At 38.8% G+C, this 23,648-nt stretch overlaps 1 protein-coding gene across 1 annotated transcript in view; it reads right to left on the bottom strand.

Annotated features, from left to right (window-relative positions):
* The window catches only part of rap1b (RAP1B, member of RAS oncogene family), a 68,800-nt gene extending 45,152 nt beyond the window's left edge, over nt 1-23,648 (bottom strand). The window contains exon 1 of the mRNA XM_067427077.1: nt 23,512-23,648. The gene's annotated coding sequence lies outside the window, so the exon portion shown is untranslated. The remainder of the gene's footprint in view (nt 1-23,511) is intronic.

The raw sequence follows: 23,648 nt of genomic DNA, 5'->3' as shown, positions 1-23,648 counted from the left end.
TCGGCGCTACGTATTTGGAACCCTTAAAAGGTATAAAATATAGAAGTATAGTTGAGTATACCCCAAAGAACCTTTTATGCTAAAAGGGTTCTATAATACCAAGAAATAACCCTTTTGGCACTTCTATATAGAACACTGCAAAAAAATAAAAATAAAAATCAAAGAAAAAAATGCATTTCTTAGCAAAAACTTTCTTAATTTTGAGCTATTCTCCTATATAGAACCTTTTCTTCTAAGAGTGTAGTACAGTAAAAACAGTAATATTGTGAAATATTATTACAATTTATATTGTATTTTAATACATATTAAAATGTAATTTATTTCAGCATCATTACTCCAGTTTTTAGTGTCACACTGATTTTTCAGAAATCATTTAGTGTGCTGATTTGATGCTCAAGAAATATTCCTTATCATTATCAATGTTAAAAACCTTGATATTTTTTTCATGATTCTTAATGAATAGAAAGTACATTTAAAATAGCATTTTTTTTTGGAACATTATAAATGTCTTTTTTGTCACTTTTGATTTAGTGAGCCTTACTGAATACAAATATTAATTAATTTAAAACTAAAAAAATCATGCTGACCGTAAAACGTGGAATGGAATTGTACAGAAATATTAATATATAATGAATATCGCCTGTAACACGATAAAGGCTGTAAAACATCAAAACAAATTTTTTCTCGCCCAGACAAAAATGTATATTTAGCTGATATTTCATAAGATCCATGACCTCATACTTGTGAAATTCACCCAAAAAATTATTTGAAGAAGCTAACCCAAAGAAAACCACTGCGTTAGATCTCCTTTAAACGCTGAAGCATCTGAGATAACAACAAGCCATTAGCACACTATCTGCACTTGTTTCTGATTTATCTCGTCCACACGGTTGAAACCTCCCACACAAGAAAAAGTCACAGCATTCACACAAAGCACAGTCAAACAAGCTAATGATCCCTCCTGCAAAAAAATCCCATTCTTGAGGAAAACTAAGAGCTCTTTACAACAGAGACTGACAGTCAACAAGACACAGTCCAGATTCAGCTGATTACAGTCACTCTCTAATCCAGTGCAACGCGAGCACTTCCTGCTGCAGTTAAATCAAAGCAGGCCAGGAGGCAGGGCGGAACAATGCCTGAGAAGCTGCATTTCTCCCTCTTCTCCATTGCAAGTGGAATGCGGTTGTTTACACAGACCGCTTGGCCGACCCGCTATCTTGTATCAAATGGTCCCGAGCCCGAAGTGGAAGACCAGAGGGAATGGAATTGTGCTCTGTGTAATTCCACATTGGAATGTAGAGCAGGGCCGCATCTCTTTTGTCCTGGGCTGGAACTCTGCGAGCAGTGATTCAGAGAGAGGCGCGGAGAGACCCCCGGGGGGATCCCCCCCAAACCCTGGGCGTTGCCGGTTCTGGCCTGAGGAAGCACTGAAATGCTTGAGAATGTTCAGGCTGTTTTTCCGTCACACCAGAAATAACATCAATGCAAATGCAGTGTGTTTGAACTGGAAAGAGCTTAACAGTGAAGCATTTCCATAGCCTATTTAAAGTGTCTAAAAATGCATGTTCGAGTGAGTGGAAAAAAGTGAGAGAAAGAGATAAAGGAGTACAAAAACAATCCAATTCAGCAGTATGAGAGTGGATGAACAGTAATGTCATCCTTCACGCATTCATTAAGGATTTAATACAGAAATCAACTGCTGCAACTGTTGTACTAAATGTACAGTAGATATTCTGTCACTATGATTGAACAATTTTCAATAATAGAAGTAATAGATACAATAGTAGCAAATTCAAACTACTTCTTAAGACCTCTGATGAGTCTTTAAAAGTGCCACTAGACCTGCAGAAACTTCAGCAATAGTTAAAGGTGCACTATGTAGGATTTTTGCAGTAAAATATCCAAAAACCAGTAGGCCAGTGTTATGTATGTTGTTCATTTGAGTTCGTACAATATCCCAAATGTTTCCAAATATTTGTACATTTTGCTATTTTAAAGGAAGTGTATTTAAGATTGTGGCCAAAGCTGGTACTGCAAACACTATCCCCCCCCCCCCCCCCCCCCCACCCCCTGAGGAGTTTCAGGTCAAAACACAACACGTCAACATCAACATCAGTTGAGGGCTGCAACAACAACTTTTAAATGACAATATTCTGGCCGGACTACTGTTGTCAGGGATATAAGTATTTGAAATAAACATGATTTCTTAATGTCTAGTGACATATCAGGGCCATTTTATGATGAATTGAAATACATTTCTTACATACAGTTCCTTTAACCAAGGACCCGGGATGTCTGAGGGAGTCACCAGTCAATTGCGTCAGATCTGCGTTACCCTCAGTTTCCGGTTTTATTTGGCAGAAACACTTTACGCTTAGCAGTGTGAAAAAGTGTTGCAGCAGCCGCTGAGCGAACGCACAGAGTAACATCATAACATCATTTTAAACACACTTAAATGTATCTGATATGATGAACAGAGCTGCGTTACCTCATACTCATGACCGGAAAAGCGGAAATGGCGCCGGCGACTGTCCCGTCATAATAAAAGTCCTGCTGCTTGCGAGCCGTGTGTTCCGTAACAATAACTCCAGCGGCCTTACTCAGCTCCTCGGTCCTGCTCTGCTTCATACTACAGTAAAGTTAATAATCGCATTCATAAACATGATTTCTGCTCGAGTCCTATGCTGATTATTTTCCACTGGCTGTGAGGTGAAGACCACATGTCCCAAGATTCTGAGCTCAAACTTGGCATCATCAAACTAAGCCTTTGTTTTGAATAGGTGCCGGAAAAGTTACATAGTGCAGCTTTAAAGTTGGTATGGAATGTAAATTACCTGATTATTTTCTATATTTTAAGTATCTTATTGAACTTATTGTAATTGACACATCCATGTATGTTTTATTTTTTGAGCTTTTCATTTTTAAATCTAAATGTCTTAGTGACATCCTTCACTCACCCTCATGTCATTCCAGACCCATAAGGTTTTGGTTAATCTTCAAAAAACACTGAAAGTTCACATAATTTATATATATATATATATATATATATATATATATATATATATATATATATATATATATATATATAATTAATATTATAATATTAACCAAAGTCTTATGGGTTTGGAATGACACAAGGTTGAGTAAATGACAGAATTTAAATATCCCTTCTATCCATTCACCAATTATTTTGCCTGCTTAAACTCCAATCGACTGCCAGCTTGCATTCAGATCTGCCTCCAGCCAAATCAACAACCGATGCAAAATACAGAAGAAAAGAGCAATTGCTACTTCTGGTACAATGCAACTTTGAATGTACAAAAGTATACGCATATTTAGTGGACCAAATAACTGAGTTCCACTTCCATACCCATGTCACATTTTTAAAATTGATTTTATAGACTATAACATGACAGCAAACAAGTAGCAGAATATCTGAACTTTACCATCCCCTTTGGGAATCTTCATGTCTCTACATGATCTCTAGAGGGAAGATGTCTTCATTCAGATACACTCACCCTAGATAGAGAGCCTGAAGATGTGCAACCACAGCTGACTTACATGCAGTCATCAGCAAGCCAACACTCACAACTAACAAGTCTGGGCATTACCAGTACAGCAGATTACCTATTAGAGAACACTGGAACAGCTCTACAATAAACCTGTGGTGTTTTCTGCCGTCTTGAGGAGATTAATACAAGCATTAGCGATTGTTGCATAAATTATTCAAAAACTAAAAAGGGACATAAAGATGTTTTAAATGTCATGTGCACCAATTAGGGCTATCAATCAATATTAAAATAATTAATTCATTTTTATGGTTAACGTGTTAAAGATTGCACAAAATTAAATTGTACGTGTAATTAATGGCTTTGTGTGGATTTTTTAAATTATATTTATAATTTTATTTACGAAATAAAATATGCAGTCAATATTAAATTAGTCAATTATATTGCAAACAAAAAATGTTCTCCATATTATAATGTATTAAAATGTGCGGGACATGCACTGAACTTGTGACAAAACTGCAATAAGGAATTTAATTAAATAATGAAACACCCATACTTTATGGATTTAATCTTACATTAGTAAAATAGGCACTGATGTGCTTCTTGTACTGCTAATAAAATTCACTAAAACTTTCTTTTCAGTAATCAATAAATGAAAATGTTATAACATCCAATCAAATGAATTAATTAAAACCTAAATTTTTTTAGAGCACATCCATTACATCCCTAAGGCAAGATTTTGTGAGACTATATTCAAGACAACAAGCTTGCAACAGTACAGATTTTTGTGCTGAGAAATATGTGCATTACGTTTCAGGCCCCTTCTTTAAGCCCCTAACCAAAAGCATGGGGAAGCCAGATGTGAGACACATGCCGTACACACCAACTACAGAATTTGCTCTTGCACTTCTGTCGGCCAAAAGCAGGAGAACAAAAAGAAGGTAGTGGTTTGGCGTAAGAAACTAAACACACACACACACACATACACACTCAATCAAACAGAGGGTGGGGAAAGCAGCAGCTGGTCTGAGGTCGATTTAAGGGCTTCATCTAAGCTTGACAGGAGAAGTTGCATGGCACGTTTTTTTTTGTTTTTTGTTTTTTGACGTGGACGGGGGGGTGCCAGGAAGCTCTTGCTGGTTGTGATTAGGCAGCAGGCCCCTCCATCTCCCAGGCCTCCCTGCAGTGACGGAAACCAGATAGCTGCGCCTAATAAACCACAAGCTGCGCCCTCTCAGAATCAAGGGGCGGCTCCATGCAACCGCTGTCTTGTGTCTTTATAAGGAAACTCAGAGTCACTGATGTGTGATGTTGGCAGTCCGAATCCAAAGCACGCATCAGATAATGCGCCGGCAATCAACGGGCAGCTTTTATGGTTCATCTCCACACTGGGCTCCATTCTGCCTTAAACAATTTTAGAAAAGCATTAGAGATTAGAGTTTCCCAGTAAGCATGAGTGTACCTTAAAAGGGTAGCATTTCTTTTTCCCTGAAGTCCAAGGTTTCTGAGACCAATAACAGCATTCATTTACTTTGAACGGATTTTAAACCCTATGACCTTGTTTTTGCTACTGTAACGTTACAGGTGCAGTATGTGTGTTTTTCAGTTTCCTAATGCATAAAAATACCATGATGTCTGCAGATATTTAGGAATCATTCTGAGTTCACAAACTCCTTTCTGTGAAAAAAACTCTTCTACAGCCAGTTATTCTACTTTGGAACGCGTGTTCAGTGTTGGAATGTCTGTTTTTGTTTTGGTCTGTGCGATAACGCACGTTTGACACCACGGGTACCAATTGGTGGAAAACACATCGAATTGAAGCTATGGAAGCCAGCAAACAAACTGGGGCAGATATTGCGGATTCTACCCAACCTAAAAAGCCTCATCATCCATCTAAAAATGTCTATGAACGAGAGCATATAAAGACGCGATAAATCAACTCATCAACAGTGTGGGAAGTGTGGCGCTTGCTCCTGTGGCATGTCCTCAAGCTGGCACCCAGCGTGAGTTTCGAGTCTGAGGAGGAGGGTGCGGGTGCGGGGGAAGCAACGGTCTCTAATATTTCCAATTTGGACCGCAGTACCCTTTTCATGTGCAATCCTGCATACCACACCTTCAAGACATCTATATGCAAATGACCATGCTGTTCGATTCTATAGTTCAAACTTATGGGACATTTACACTACACGGTTTTCAACTAAAAACTTTTTTTATTGGCCGTTCACTTACATGACAAAGGCGTTTTGTGGGCCTAAAAACACAACGTTTTGAAAACAGATTTCAAAGTGCAAGTTTCTGAAACCAATAGGCCTACCATTATTGCCTCTACAAAACTACAAAAATGCAAATGTGTGAAAAACGGTGAAATCATGCGCATCTGATTACGAGTTGGTCTATATACTAGTGTTTATAAAGACAAGTGACATTGCGAACTACTAGCCTGGCATGAATACCGCGTTTTTATATATTTTGATGGATCTGTAAGAAGAACCGGGATCATTTTGAATGTACGCAAAAAAAAAGCAAATTCTGTTTTTAGCACACAGTTGTCGGGCATTGGATCGCACGTACTGCTTTTAGTTTTTTTAGTAATTGATTTCTTATTTAAATTAAGGAATTTAAAATCAGCCATTTATTGGTTATTGGCCATAGCTTGGTGTATCAGTATCGGACAGAATTCAGATATCAGAAATTATCCATAAATGGTCTGGGCGAATTTGTAGACTGAACCCTAATATTACATCCATTTTCCAGTACCCTTCCCTGCAATACTCCGGTTAGTAAAGAAATTGACACAGTAGCGAGAGAAGTGGGGGAGTTAGCTTGTGGTTATAGTGTTTATTTTTCCCATTCCAGACTGCAAGAGCCGATCTATGAGTCCTTACCTTACCAACAGCTCCTGGCAACAGGCCAGGCTGTCTAACACACTGACCTAAAGAGTGTGCGACTGAAGACGGAGGGCACAAGAGGAGGACAAAGACAATGTGTGATGGAGAATAAACAGGGAACGCTAGCACATTATCACTCTGCACCGTTCTGCTCCTTTTTCTTTAATCTTTCTGACATACATAGGCATGCGTGTGTGAGCAGAATGCCAAACATAGCCGAGCGTGTGCATGCACGACTCCCGCAGGTGATGTCATCAGAGGGGACATGACCGCGCATGAGGCAGGCGCTGATTCACTGCCAGCATCTCTGGGTTCTTTGCATGAGAAAGCTCTCATGAGCACTGATCACTCATCTGCTCTTGGATCTGGAACCCCGAAACCTGAATCCACTCAGAAATGAGATGAACTCAGTAAGTGATATGCTCTTGGCGGACTGGCATGCTCTACAAAAGCCAATCATCACGAGAAGAGTATAATGGCAACACAAATGATGCAAGATGGTGTGTGTGTGGCATGTTTATATCCTTGTGGAGGAGAGAGAGAAAGACTAATGAGTTTTTAATGTCAGCCCTCAAATTAGTCTCTTTAAGTTTCAAATGAAATGCTCGGGCTAATGGAGGCTTCGTACATTAGCTTGTGTTTCACACAACATTTCTCCCTTTAATTAATTAATTTCTTTTAAAGAAACAGTTCACCTCAAAATTAACATTTCGTCATTACTTACACCCCTTCACATTGTTAAAGGGTTAGTTCACCCAAAAATGAAATGTATGTTGATTCTAACGGTTATGAATCAGCGTATTGATTCATAATTCAGATCGGCATTGTCACGTGACTTCAGCAGTTTGACACGCGATCCGAATCATGAATCAATACGCTGATTTATAACCGTTCAAATCTTTATTTGATGATTGAACACAAACCCAGAAGAGAAGACAATGCTGAATAAAGTCGTAGTTTATGTTCTTTTTGAACCAAAATGTATTTTCGATGCTTCAAGAGATTCTTACTAACTAACTAACTAACTAACTAACTAACTAACTAACTAACTAACTAACTAACTGATGTCACATATGGACTACTTTGATGATGTTTTTATTCCCTTTCTGGACATGGACAGTATAGTGTGCATACACTTGCATACACTCTCGGAGTAGAGCGTCCATCTTGTACATTCGACCACACTTGCAGGAAGTGATGCTGTGGTCGTGGTGTTTGTACATAGTGTTGTATTTGAGGTAAAGAATTATATAAATACTGTTCGGTTTCCCGCAGAAACCGATCGTTTCGAGTGTTAAGACATCAAGTTCTCTCCATGAGCTGCTGTGTTTAATTTGGATTTGTATGACTATGTTTTTTTTTACTCTCATGGTGCCTCTCATAGAAATACACCCCATTGACATGCATTATACGAGAAACGGTTGGAGTTAAAAATCTTCATTTGTGTTCATTTTTGGGTGAACTATTCCTTTAAATAGCATCTATTACTAACAAAATATGCTATTTTCATTTAGTGTAAATATTTAGTGGTAAATATAGTGGTCTGTTCCTCACACAAAGCTTTCGTACAGCTTTGGAAATCTTGGAATAAGTATCATAAAAGTAATTTTAGCCACCTTTAGGATGTTTTTTTTCCATATTTGTAAAGAGCAGTTTGAACATTCTGTTAAACATCTATTGTTGTGCACCACAGTAAAAGGAAAGTCATATGGGTTTGGAACAACATAAAGGTGAGTAAAAAAATAACAGAATATACATTTTTGGGAAAAACAATCCTTTGAAGTATATCCAAACATCCTAACATCAAGTGATGAGCTGTTTATTAAAATTTAATCTGCATTTTAGCTGACTAGTATTATCGAGTCCCTAGATACAGTTTAAGACATCTGTTAGACATCTAAGAGCTTGTATTCAATTCATGTACAAGACAGAAGCTTGTAAATACGTCACTTCGCTCTCGGTACCAACACCAACTTCCTCTCTGGAGGAGGAAGGACAAACTCTTTAAACTACTTAAACCGCCAGCACTGGTAAACTGCAATGCCTTCACAAAAGCAACTCAGCAAAGGGAAATGAACAAAGTATCCATAGATAAAGACGTCACCACAGTTGTAATGAGGATTTGTAATGTTAAGGATGCAGAACACAACCACCTTATCTACGAACACGCCCACTCACCGTCTCAAAACACACAGGCCACACACACCCAATAGTAAAGCCATCAGGCCACACCCCCATCCAAGAATCCAGGCCACGCCCACAGATCTCAAAAGACAGAAAACACCCACCCCATTTCAGATGACATTCTGCAGTGACATTTCTCCTGGCTCTGATTAAGTGAACACCCACTGTGCAAGATGATGAAAAGATACTGTCCAAGGCAGATGAAGAGGATTGAACTTTAATTCTACCCTGCCTGCCTGTTTCAAGAAAAGAAAAAACATACTGCTTAGTGCTGAACTAAACAATTCTGAATTGAAAAAGTCTCAATTTGGAGGCAGAGCACCTAAAAGAAAAATTAACTCATAGACCAAAACAAAAAATATCCAGACCACCAGAAATAATAAAGTAAAGCCATTTCAGATAGCAGTAAAAAAAACACCCCAGGCTCATTATAAATACGTCTGTTGTGACATTTCTGCAAAACTTCTTGTACATTCTGCGACCCTTTCAAGAGAAATGTCCAGTGAGTGGAACTAAAATCATGTTCATTTTTTTCCTACAGAAGAACGAAAATCTGCCATTGTTTTATAAAGTTGGTTGTTGTAAACGTATCTTGGCAACACATGAAAACGACAAGTTCGCAGAGTGGCGCTAAAAAGGTTAATGCTCAATAATGTTTGAAAATAGAAAAACACAACCTAAACGGTAAACAAAATCAAAAGTGGGATAAAAACACATTTGCTTTAACAGAAATGCCAATATACAGTGGCTTGCTTGAGGTTCATAGGACACAGGTGAGTTACCAAGCAAGTTTACCACATCAGAATCTGGTTATGTTGTACTAACATCAAAACGCATTAGCTTACAAAGCATGCACTTACTATGGTAAAAGTTATTACTTATTTTATTACAACAAGTGTATCGATTTTCATATCACAATAAGAGGGCCATTGATATTTTATCCCACTCCTAATGTATAGGTAAGTTTTGCAATATCATAGGTAGAGCCACGTTTTTCCTATGTTGAAAATACTAGTACCAATATATCTCTCAATGACTGAATAAGTTCTAAAAAATGAAAAGCGATAAACGGGAAAAATACCTATAAACCTCAACATATACTGGAAGATTTGGGAATTTCCACACTCAACTAGTGAAAAAAAAAACCTAATCAATGATGCACTACTTACTAATAATTACTAGAGAAGATACAGTGTTCAATAACCAATCAGAATGGGAGTCTGATGAGGGAGGGGCTATAAAACTCCACGTCACTTGATTAGTAAAATGCCCCATCATGGTCTTTTTTGAGACAGATTTGTACCTAACATGTCTGAAACTAAGGGGAAACTATATCAGTCAGGTTCATTTGGAAATTTTGAGTCTGCAGTGTGTTGGTTACGTAATGAGCAATCAGTAAACGAATTGGCTGCAATATTGTACCATTTACGACAAACCAAGAGATGTCATTAGAGGATGCACATCAGCAGGTGCGTTCTGAGAAGTGGAAGAAACTCTTTATAAAGTAAACTGTAGCTTGACTCGTGAATATTTATTAGTTTGCATAACATTTTCCAGTAGTTCTTCTGAAAGGCAGATACGTGGGTGGTAGCCACAGTAGGTGACTTCTGATTGGCGTTAAAGTCATTGGGTGTGTTTACATGCACACCAGTAAGCTGATCACTCAAAAATATCAGCTTATTGAAATAACCAGTTTTCCCCGTTTGCATGCAAACCAGTAAACTGACAACGCAATTAAACCTCGTTTACATGACTTTATTAATAAACCAGGTTATTCCCTTGTAGTGACGTCAAACATAATGTCCGTATCTGACTCGGAGTATTCCAAATGTTACTTCAGTTGTGATGTTAAATAAAGCGTGCGCCGTGTCAGAGGGAGATTTACGGCTCACGTTATCCCTCATGCAGTTACAGATGAAGCGTTTTGACTGAACTTCTTCTACTTCTGCTGCATGAGAAGAGAACACATCTTTACAATTTTCTGGGTCTTAAAAGACTCGCGTTTGTGATACATGTCCTTATTTCATGCAGCTCGCTCTGTCTGGATGCATTTAAATCTGCTCTAAGTTTGCGTTTTTGTCACCTATGTGCACTTCAATAAGCAGACAGAAAAGCAGGTTAATGCGTTTACATGCTGCGCGAAATCGGGGTAAGAGGCAAAAAACTACCTGTCCCAACCGGTTTATGCTGACGCCGTTTATGACCGTACTCTGATAAAAGAAAACTGGTTACAGCGTTTACATGACCATGTTCATTGTCGACTTATTGGGCATAATTGGCTTAAGAACATGCATGTAAACGCGCCCATTGTTACATGTGGCCAGCAACAATTGCTCGAATGATAGCCAAAGCTTGTAATGATATTCAAACAACTATGTGGAAAATGTAAAAGTGTTCCTTCTAGTTTAAATGGATGCTACACCACAGCAGCACATCAGTAAAAATCCACACCCAGAGGGAAATTCCTATGCAAAAAAGAAAGTGATGTGTCAGCTTTAGCAAACAGAAGTGCAGTAATAAACAGCAATCATTAAGCTAATTATGGTCAAAAGGCAAGTCCAAATCAATTCCATTTATGGTCCCAGGAAGATGAATAATTAAAACTATAATTGCTTTCTGTTTGAATAAATCAAGCTAAGAAAAACTGTTTTTAGCAAACAAAGTCATTTAGACAATTCCAGTGCAAAATGGAATCAGGAGGACAGCAGAGGAAAGACAGTCAGCCTGTCGGGATTGCTGGTGCCTGGCGGCTTTCTTTTCTCGGAGCTGAACAGACTGCTGGGATCTGCAGGGGTGGTTAGCTTTGCTATTCTGAGGAGTGTGGGGAGAAGCACCACGTTCTCCCACGGGATTCATCGGAGGGAGTCTGAACGTCACTCCGCAGAAAAGTCAACTCATATTTCGACAAGAGAGGCAAGCGGGAGGTAAATCGTGGCGTGCGGCACCACACATAGGCTCGCATGCAAATATACGTGCGCGTGCACATCCTCGGAGAGATGAGTGTGCTAATCATTGGAGCTGGGGAAAAAAACGCAACTTAAAACATAAAAGAGATTGCCGTTCAAAAGATGTGCAAATGCGCAAACAGAGAGACTCATATGCACATGAATGGGCCGCGCACACACGGATGATGCATGAGGGCTCTACAGTGGGGCGCTAAACAGTCCCTGAGACTGAAGATGCTGGGATTCATTTAAAATCCACAGAGCTGTTTAAGTACGCCTATTTAGAAAGCCACACAAAAGAACAACTGGCCTGAGCCGACAGCTACAAACAGAGTAGCAGACAAGCAACAAATCTATAAGTGTACGGCTTCGAGGATATCTATTATATCATCCCACATTTTAAAGGGAACTGTATTGTAGCTACAAGAAACCAAGGCTAAACATTTTATTTATTTGAACTTCTCAATATCATGTGCTCTGCATTTCTCTACCGATTGTTTACAAGCAAATTGTGTAGTTTCTGTTCCATTAGCATATTCGAAATGAAAAATATATTGACTTCCGAGTACTTCCCTAATGGTATCATGTGTCTATGGCTTGAATGCTAATTAACCCTCTTAAAAGGGATGTAGTTAGCAGAGAACTCCATCAAGACTCTATAAAAAACAGCTTTTAACATTGGATACCACATTTTAAATTTCCCACAATCTATTACTTTAATGGGGTTGTGTATACATGGCTCTATGGGTCTCTACCATGACCTGTAACCCCTAAACACATGAGGCCCAAAGCCTGACCTCTGACCCTGACTTAGATCTGATCTCCTCCTCATGTGTAAGGCCTCACTAAACTGCCATAAGCAACATAAACGCAGAGAAAGCAGGCAATATCCACTGTGATTAAGGGGTCCTTGGAATCCTTTAAGCTGGGCTTTGTGTTGCAGGTTCCATTTAAGTGTTTCCCATGTCCCTGAAGACAAGTACCCAGACGAAACCCATCAGGCGATCATACAGTTTGTGTTATCTTTTTTTCCCCTCTGCAGCGGGTTTCTTTGAGCAAAATCTCTTCACTGTGGTGCCATAAATAAAACAAACTCTTGAAGCTTTTGCAGGATTTTCAGCAGGAGTCACTTCTCTCAGTAAGTGGTCCCACACAAACATAATGCGCATTTTGATGTCCGTTTAAACATTTAGGCTAAATTGCAACATTTCTAGAAAAATCTGCAGCACAAGACAATGAATTATGGACTTAAAAGGAAGTATTCACACAGAATACATTTAAAAACAATGGGGGTAAGTGGAACGGGGAAAAAATGCAGTGAAAAGCAGTGCAGTGTAATGCAAATACACATTCTGTACGAACGACCCCAAAGCACAAAATTCTTAAAGACATTTTACTATTAGTGAACCGATTAATCAGCCAATATTCAGTCGCTTACATTATCATTTTATATTAGAAGTCTACCTATTTCTATTTTCAATTTTGAGTTTCACTGGGTCAACATTGGGTGAAGAGTTCATTTTAATCTAATTATGTATATATCTGCATCGTATCAGTAACTTTTGATATGAGTATTGGCATCGGTTTTTGAAAAACCCATGAGTTGACCCCTAGTTTTCACCTCATGTGGATTCATTATAAAAATTGGGATGCATTTTGCAAGAATTGGGTTAACAATGTTTTGCAGTGTTTTTTTTTTGGGGTATTCTTAAATTTTTTATTTTACTTTGCTTTATTATTATTTTCATATGGGGAATGTATAGGATTTATCCATGTCAAATTTATAAACACACATTCCTTGGTTTTTAAGTTATTTAATATGTTTATTTAAGCGTTTTCCATTGATCATTTTTGTATTTCCCTATAATGATTTTTTAAAATAAATAAACAAAAATATAATGTAAAAATAGTAATGCACAATATCAGTATAATATGTTTTATCTGAAAATATTTACAATTTTTTCCCCCCGACATTGTTGGCCAATATTGGATATAGGCCTACATTTATGCTATTTTCAAGTAAATTAGCATTTAAATGACCTAAAAAGTAAATAGTTAAAAACACCAATAATTGAATAACATTTAATAAACAATGTTTTATCACGTGATTTTAATTTGTGTTTTATTATTATTGTTTTTTTATTAAGACAAAATATTTTTTTAAATTTGAATATCGGCCATAACATTTACACATTGTTGCAACCAACATGGACATTTGTCTTTCTTTACATGTTTAAGAAACGTGATGAGTTTTTTAGGAAAAAATATGATAAATATATGTCACTATGATAGTGACAGCAACAGTAAGTCATTTACCCACTTAACAGACTATGCAGAGTTTATAAAAAGAATGTTTCATGGCATTTAAAACCATTCAGTAAAAATATCCACAAAGTGAAACAACCCCATGCAGAATTGAACCCGATAGTTGCGGTAGATAAGGCTACAGGTGAGACTAAATCCACCAGACATGAGAAACTCCGAGAGCCAAAAGGTGCTGTTGCAGTCAGGATGGAGCCAATAACCAGCCAGCAAAGTTATTAGCACCTCAGCTAGCAGCTGACTACAGACACGCTATCAAAGCTCTGGCAAATTTAGCATAGCAACTCATAGCCTGCAGAAAATCTGTGTCAAAGCAACACAGTCTAGTGGTAATGACTACATAAACTGGTCTCTTGTCTGTAATTAACACAAACCACAGCAGGGCTGAAAACAAACACCGTATTTGTTGTCTTTTTCAAACTCAAATCTTGATGAAACCATGCAATCATCTCTAGGAACAAACACAAGGGCCATTACATCAGAGACAGACTGAAATCAAAGGTACAATGACATAGCATCTATCAACGGGTGAACATTGAGCAGTCTGGCTCACTGTTTGCCATTAATGGTTTTTTAACCGGTTCAATAGAAATCTAATGGTGTCAAATTATCTATCAGAACTTAGACCTACTAATACACAAAAGGCTCATTATGAGCAATGATTATGAAGGACACAACACTGATGATGATCAAGCCCATGTAAGGGCTTACAATTGTAGCATGCTAAACCTTTTGATCAGAGCTGCAGGAGCGTTAAAAAAAACTTGAAAAGATCCAGTGACCTCAGGGCCCACGTAACAGAAAAAATCCCAACATGTTATTTGCAAGTCAATCAACTCACCTAGGTTACAGGTTGTCAAAGAGAATGACTGAAAACAAACATGGAGTAGCAATCATTGTTTCACAATCAGGCGTTTCCTTTTGATGCGACAAATCAGTGGGGGCTCTGCTGAGAAAGCATCTAAAATGACTTACCAAAGTGAACATTTGTTCTTTTTCTCACATCCTCTCAACCAGTGCGGTCTCAAATTCTGTTCACAGAAACAGAAAATGAAAATTCTGTCACCATTTACTCACCCTCAACTCATTCCAAAACCATTTTTTGTTTTTCGCAGACCAAAAAAAAGATGTTACGCATGAGGTTTCATGTTGCTTTTTTCCATACAATAAACGTGAATGGTGACCCGGAGATGCATGCCACGCTTAAAAAAATGAATTAAAAAAAGGCAAAAAAAAAGACAAAAAGCAACATGAAAATATCAAAACAGTAGTTCATATGATCCATAGTCTTCTGAAGCCATTTGAAAGCTTTGAAATGAACAGACTGAAAATTAAGGGGCTTTTGCACCAGGGGAATCCTTTTGTAGTTCTAGAACTAATGGTTAACTAGAACTAAAGTTCCCACGTTTTGGCATGTTCGCACCACAGGAACTGGGAGCGATTTTAGTTCTAGAACTCCTTTTTGGGGAACTAAATTTGCTTCAACTTCAGACTAGGGTCTAATCAAGCACAATAGGAACTACCAGTGACTTAAGTGTACGCTGATTGGCTGAACGCATGCGAAAAACCATCATCCGCCATTAAAAAAAAGCTGTGTACACACACAGATTATAGCCTCTATATTTACTCCACAAACTAACTATGAACATAGAAAACAGTGATAGATGGAACTCTCGACCTTTACGCCAAGGAAAAAATCCAACGCAACTTTGAGGACACCAAGAGAAACACAATTATGCATTTCTGTAAAGCTAGCGACACTAGACTAGCCTAGAAATCTAGACGCACCCTAGCGGCAGCAAATCTAATCTGCCGCGAGTGTCGTCTAACAACGCTCAATAGAGTTCTGAGCTGTAAAAACCAAACTCTGGTCAGGCCAATAACATCGTGTATAGAGTCAGTGGGTGGGGCTTAACATAACGACGGCAGAGTTGCGCTTGCGTGCTACTAGTAAACACAGAGGTTTTCGAACGGCGCTCTTTCGAATCAGCTTTGACCGCAACTCTGGAAGACTAGGAGTTAAGCTTTTCTCTGAGGAAAAAAACTAAGAACGGCACAAGTCATTCTTACAAAGGGAAGATGTGTTCGAAGTTTAGCCGACCGGATACGGCGAATGTTTAATCTATCAACAAGCTCCGCTTCACTTTCGTTGCTCCGGTTGGTTGTAGCGCTATCCTATCGCGTGCAGAAGGAGTTTGAAAGACAACCGTTTATCCCGCCCCTCGGATTGAGCCCTGTCTATGGAGTTTCCACACCAAACATCTTGATGTGGGTCTGGCTTGTCAGGCTAACACAAGACATCAACCACATGACAAATGCTAATGCTAATGCATTTCCACTGCATGGTACAACTCAGCATGGCACGGTTCCCTTTACTTTGGCTCGGTTTGCTTTTTCACTGCAGTTTAGTATGCTTCAAAGTGGGTGGGATTAGCGTTATAGTTGCGCCACCTCTACTGCTGTGACATCATTGTGAATGCGACACAAACAAACGCAATGGAGCATATCGATAGAATGATGTTCTTTATTCTCTGCATGTGAATGTTTTACACTGCGAGACGAAAATTTTCTAGTGGTTTCAGTGTCTTGTGTTGCAAATTCAATGACGCTGTAGAGGCGATTCTCTCTTACCAATCAGTGATCTGCAGTGTTAACACACAACATTTTATTATCGGAACAGCTCACTTAGTACTATTTAAATCAGCCGTACAGAGCCCATGCATTGGAAAAGCGCCAATATACTGTTAATTTTTTTTGTATAACATTTCTGTCTAATAACGTATTAGACAGGACTGTTAAACAGACTGTAAACTAATGAAGACGGAGAATGGGAGTTCTGTGTGCACAGGCTCTGGCATCCAAAGCGCTGTCAAAATTAATGTCCGCCGCGCCATTAAAATAAGAGTAACAACAACAAGTGTGGCTTGCATCTCTTCAGAGTTCCTACTGGCAGTCCGAAAGCCACCAGGAAAAAGACCCATAAGGAACATTTACCTGGCGGCTAGTGCTAAGAACTACCTGGTGCGAAAGCCCTCTTAAATAGTTATTCACTGAAAATGTTGCCCTCCGTCATAGATTATAAACCTCATTGATGCAATTTGCATATGCACAAATTGAATTTTTATATACTGAATAAAAACATTACTCATCCTTGACATCAAACATAGTATGATGTTACTTTTTCAAACTTTTTAAGTGAAAATGTATCATTTTTGGTCCCTTTCATTGTATGAAAAAGAGCAGCATGAACATCCTGCAATACATCTACTTTTGTGTTTCAAGGAAAAAAGAAAGCAGCCATTTGGGTTTGAGTGGCTAAATGAAAACTGCGAAATATTCTTTAAAACGTAAACACAGAGATACCCCACCCCACTTTGGATGTGGTTACACTAAACTAAAAGGCAACCGATGCCCAGAACAATTATGAACACTGGCTCAAAGGGCAGGGGTGTCAAACATCCCCTGTCAAAACACTGTCACTAAGACTAAGGCAATAGCACAATTTCTATTGCTAGAACTAGTAAGCCGCTTAGAGACTGGAAAACAACGAGTCGGGAGGCAGATTATGGAAGGAAAAGGAACAACGGGAGACGAGATCAATGAGAACTCAGCCCAACCTCTAGTGTCAAATGTCAACACATGGCAGGACATCTGACGTCTGACTGACTACAGCATATAGACCCCAGGGATGCATTTACACACACGTAATACAGATGAGCAAATCCCTTCATGAACTTGTTGCTCAAACCATTTCATTGCAAATTTCTAAATCAGATCTCAGCCAATAAAAAACGTGCCATCAACGGCCTTAAAAATGAAGATTCCAAAAGAAAAGTTTAAGAATTAGAATCTAGAAGGATATTAATATATCTTTAAAAACTATTAAGTTACAGGCATCCAAACTTTGGAAAAAGAAAACGTATGGCAGACAGGTATGCTCTATGCAATTGAGTTGATGGAAAAAATATATATATATATTTTAACATTATTTGTTATTCAGATAGTTCTTTACAAGAAAAAAAACCTAAATGCATTGCAAAGTAACCCACATTTGTACAATTTACCAATTTACTCATGGAGCCACATTAAAGGGTTAGTTCACCCAAAAATGAAATGTATGACTTTAATGACTCACCCTAATGTCGTTCAACACCCGTAGGACCTCCGTTCATCTTCGGAACACAGTTTAAGATATTTTATATGTAGTCCGAGAGTGTATGCAAGTCTATGCACACTTTACTGTCCATGTCCAGAAATGGAATAAAAACATCATCAAAGTAGTCCATATGTGACATCAGTTAGTTCATTAGAATCTCTTGAAGCATCGAAAATACATTTTGGTCCAAAAATAACAAGAACTACGACTTTATTCAGCATTTTCTTCCCTTCCGCATTTGTGTTCAATCCTCAAATAAAGATTCAAATGGTCATGAATCAGTGGATTGATTCATGATTCGAATCGTGTGTCAAACTGCCAAACTGCTGAAATCACATGACATTGGCGATCCGAATCATTGATCGATTCACTGATTCATAACTGTTTGAATCTTTATTTGAGGTTTGAAAACAAACAGGGAAGAGAAGACAATGCTGAATAAAGTTGTAGTTTTTGTTATTTTTGGACCAAAATGTATTTTCGATCCTTCAAAAGATTGCAATTAACTAACTTATGTCATATGGACTACTTTAATTATGTTTTTTTTTTACCTTTCTGGACAGTATAGTATGCATACACTTGGATACGCTCGGACTAAATATAAAATATCTTAAACTGTGTTCCGAAGATGAACGGAGGGAGGTCTTATGGGTGTGGAACGACATTAGGGTGAGAATGACATACATTTCATTTTTGAATGAACTAACCCTTTAAAGGGTCAGTTCACCTAAAAATTTAAATTAGCCCATGATTTACTCACCCTCAAGCCATCCTAGGTGTATATGACAATCAGGAAAAAGTGTAGCACCCGCACGACTCGCAGTTCAAAATGCTTACGTAGCGCAAACATTTTGAACTGCGAGAGGCCCAGGCGCTACACTTTTTACGTAAGTTGAATAAGGACAGCGATTCGCCGGAAGCCAGATAATATACTTTATAAAGTTTTAAATATGGATCATTTTCTTACACAGCGCATCGATTAACTTCAGAAGGCTTTTATTAACCTCCCAGAGTCTTTTGAAGCAGTTATGATGGATATAGATGCACTTTTATGGACTTCAACAACAGAGCAACAGTCATTGCCGCCGTGGAATATCACTCGTTCGAATAAGCTATCACATCTGTTTTAAGCAATTTAAACTTTTCCTTTTCGTTAAAACCCGAGCAAAGAACAACACTCGGCTACCAGATGTGGATTACACCGGCTACTTAGATGAGAAGGATGGGGAGTGTGCGCATGATGTGCCAACACCACACAGGAGCTCTGGATCTGGCCTTTCTGTGCTTATTTCCTCACACTAGATCTGGTAATCATGTAAAAAAAATTGTAAATAAAAAACTAGCGTAACTATGCTCAAGCCTGAAAATGTTCTAACACATCTGAAATGACTGAATTTGAATAAAGTTTGTGAGAAATAATTTTCCAAAGACTCATCAATATAATTTTATTTTTTTAAATATTGCAAATTGCGTTCTAATCGCAATACAAATGCCTTGCAATGGGGCAAACGCGATCAGAGCTGTTTTCTGTTCGACCATCAATCTGAGATGTGTCAGTTTTTATGAGATTCTATTACGTTTTCAGAATTTTGCAAAAATGTTGATGGAGTGCCGGTGGACACCAGCTATTATCATATTTCTTTTACAACGACGGCAAAAGTCGTCAGAAGTCATTGCAACATCTTCCTCAAAATCACAAACAGAGAATTGCCGTCTCAGATGTTTCTCCGTCGCTCTACTGCTACGTCATCGTCCGTTGGTGACGCGCCTTTGGAAATGATTTGTCTATGAAGCTTTGCCAGACCATAACTCAGTTACTACTGAGAATGGTCTGGTTTTAACCAGGCCAGGAATTAACCATATAGGGCCTTTACAATGAAGATAGCAGAATAAATGTTTGTTAAAAAACAAAATCCAAAAGGATATTAAGATATTTTAAATATTCTTGAGTTACAAGCATGCAAACTTGGGGCAAAAAACAAGAAGTGCTTTTTCCCCTTTTTTGAACTGTCGCTGTGGGCCATATAAAGCAACAAAGATTGCTGAATTAAACAAATTTTACTAATAGACTTCTTCCTTTCTTCAGAAAAATGTTAACAAAACCAAATATTTGAGCCAGGGAAGTTTCTGAAGTTTGGTTGCTTTAACATGGAATGACCCTGCTGCATTTATTTGATCAAAATACATACAGTAAAGCTAAAATGAAGCTTTTAATATTAATATGTTTTAAAAAGTAATTTATTTCTGTGATTTTCAGCAGTCATTACACTAGACTTCAATGTCACATGGCCATCCAGAAATCATTTTTGAAATATACACACACATACACATATATTTAGATCCTGACATTTTGAATGGCAGTGCACATCAAAAATAAAAATAAAAATAGCGGAATTTCAATTTGATCATAAGCTTCTATTTCTGAATCATAGACTCAATAAAAGTTCCCAATCTTGCAAGTCACAAATCGCTGCCACAGTCATCAGTCATGGCTTACACGCCTAAATGAGGACAATGATGTGTGGGAATAAGATTGTGGAATTGCTTTGGGATTAGTGTTAGAAAACGTGAGCGTCAAGCTGAGCTACACCACATTAGCTCAGTAACCCTTGGAAACCGCTTGAGGGCCAGTTCTGTTTTCTGCACTGAGAGCCGGTTGATACTGCACTATTTAGAAACAAAACAAATTCAAAATATCCGAACCAAACCAAATGCATACATCAGCTATCTTGACACACGCTCTGTCTCGTACAATAATCACATGACTTAAAAGGAGGAAGGAAGGCGTGACAGGGCCACCAGGTTTCATGAGGCCCTTTGGCCTAAAGAGGAAGTGGTCCAATTCGCTGAGGGACGCCCACAGCCTTCTTTTCCCTGCAGTGTCATGCTCTTCCTCTCCAGAGCATCCCCTTTCCTTTCTGCTCAGTTGGTTCCTCTAAAAGTCTCAAACGGTTACCGACAGCTGGCAGTTAATGTTTTGTCATCTCATTACCCACTAGCTTCAAAACGTTATTCCGTTTCCTAGTCAAATGTCAAAGCCTTGGTTGGAAACCACACAGCTCACTAACGGCATAGCTATTTGCAATACTCGATGTTCAAGGGGCTCAAAAGGTAAAGTTTAGGGATCTGAAATTGGAACAATCAACCAATAATCTGAACATTTAGGGGTTAGAGCCCCGTAATACAGTGACACTAGACAAATACAGAGCGTAATTCAGGCTAGCAGGCTGGTTATTCTGACACGGCCCTCCAGAGGAATCAGTCTCGACAGCTGTATTAGAACTGCCATTTAGAAAAGTCAGAGATATTTGCTTTCTTGACAGACCCCGTGTTTGTTTGCATACGGTTTGACTCCCACAAGAGCATTGCTGAGATGTTCTGATACAGCTCAAAAAACCACTCTGTCAACCGCAACAATCGAGACTATAATTATACAAAACTAGGAACTATGCCAAAGCGATACACCTGAAATTGACACATCAAAGCTGATGTGGAGCTATCTAAAGAAGTTTCTTCCAGGACTGAGCCCACATTTTGTCTTCAAACAGCGGACAGCCTTCTTTAAAAAAGGAAGTCCATCTCTTCATTTTGTTAGTTATTTTCAACAGAGCCAACAGACCGGCATTCCTCTGTGCCCAAGAGGACACACTATCACAGGGATTTCCTTCCTCTTGCTCTAGGAGGGACAGGATCGGGGTCAGACACCAGTAGGGTGAGGTCGTCGTGACCCACCACTCCAAAAAAGATCTGTGCTAAGTATTGGGGTAGTAACAAGCTTGGCATCTCAATTTGAGAATTCTGACATGCACAAATGATGTATAAATTACACAGAACTATTTTTAAACATCTACGTATATTAAGATGACAAGTGGAAATGACAAAAATCAATGACTGCATTAACTCAAAGTTAGTGAACTGACAACACAGTTCTGAGACAGGAAATGTAAGGGAGCCATTCACTTATCTGCCTAGGGCAGTGACAGATATATTGCCGTCTACTTTTCCGCGATTGGGAATGACAAGTGTTTGCTCAAAAACAGGAAATGGTATTTACTCGGTTAGCAGTTGCACAATTTGTCACATAAATTCCTCAAACTCTAAATAGTTTTTACGCTGGAAAGGTGGCACAGAAGCTGCATTTACACCACAAAAAAAGGTGCGTTTACACAAATTACACAAAACACAAATAAATGCTATTAACTTATGAACATAAAACTACAATGAATGGAAATGTGAACATTTTGGCAAAATTTGATGGGCAATTGTCAACCAAGCAGCTTCCCGTTGGTCAGTGCGGCAAATTTAAGTTACCTGACCCTCCAAGTAGGAAACCCTCGTGTGAAAATCCTGATCATGTGGATTTCCTTTTAAAAATACTGGACTTTGCCCACAAAAATTCACTGGACAATAGTAAATGTGGCTGCACCGCGCCTTAAGGCTGCATTTCATTACAAAGAAGCAAAGCAGCATCAGATAAAGATTTGCTGAGGTGGAAGCTAGCATATTTTAGTTGTTATTTATAAGACATGGCATTTTTATACAGACTTCAGAGCAGACACAAAGCCACCTCAGTGCAGCCGGTGTAAAGACGCCTTTAGAGAAAGGCTGTTATAATTTGACAAGAGCCCCATCATTACAGATCAAGCCATTAAAAATGCATGGAGAAGCAACAGGATCTTCTTTAACAACCTCTTTGAGAGACTTCAGTCTCATATCTCTTCTCAAAGGGCAACATTCAAAATGCTAGGAGAGTCCATAAGGGCCCTGTGATGTGTTCTGGTCTATGAAGTGGAATGCAAACATGAGTGTTTTTAATAATTCTTTCCGTGACCCTGAAAAGTATTCCTCCGTGATTTGACAGTCAGTCCAACGTGAGAGAAAATCGAGTCTTCAATTCTTCTTGAATGAAGTAGACATCTCGCTCGACTGAGGAACAGAACAGAACTAGGCGGGGTCGGCAATCAGTCAAATCTAGAAGGAAAGACTAGCACTAGAAGCGCTAAATGTGCCTTTTATCACAACGCCTGACACTCCTTACTCATCTCTTTACGTAAACCATGTCGAAAAACGAGGCTTTGACGGTTTGAAGCTGATAATATTTGCTTCGTTAAACTACTCATTCGTACAACTTTTCCATTTCCGCTATAACTTCCACAGTGCCGTGAGCATGAAACAACAAAAAAACGCCATTCTTCGGGCAACACAACACCGCTAACCTCGCGCGCTTCTACACAAACTTCCCAGCGATTATTCACGCCATAAAGCGGAGTCTGGTAAATCTAAGGAGTTGAACTGTTTCACTCCAGCTCCGCCATATTCTAGACATCTGAGCTGCTCTTCCGCAAACCCTTTTGCCGGTCTGCTTTACAACATTGAAACATTCCGCCGTTCAGCCGCTACAATGTATCAATCAAACGGTGACATCATAATCCCTTTATAGTTCCCGCGCAATACACGCGCCGTTGCGACTGTAATGCCACAGAATATCGCGCAAATGCGATACTTACAGCAATCCGCTACAGCTCCAGCCAGTCAGTCCTTCTGCGCCTGTGCCTGTGTGAAAGAGCTGCTCGCCTCTGGGAGGGTGGGTGAGGTTTAGAGTCGAGCATGACGTTACAGCCTCGGTTTCAGCACCATACGCTTC

The sequence above is a fragment of the Pseudorasbora parva genome, chromosome 20 (assembly GCF_024679245.1).
Source record: "Pseudorasbora parva isolate DD20220531a chromosome 20, ASM2467924v1, whole genome shotgun sequence".
NCBI classification, from domain to species: domain Eukaryota; kingdom Metazoa; phylum Chordata; class Actinopteri; order Cypriniformes; family Gobionidae; genus Pseudorasbora; species Pseudorasbora parva.
This window is presented reverse-complemented; position numbering and strand designations above follow the sequence as displayed.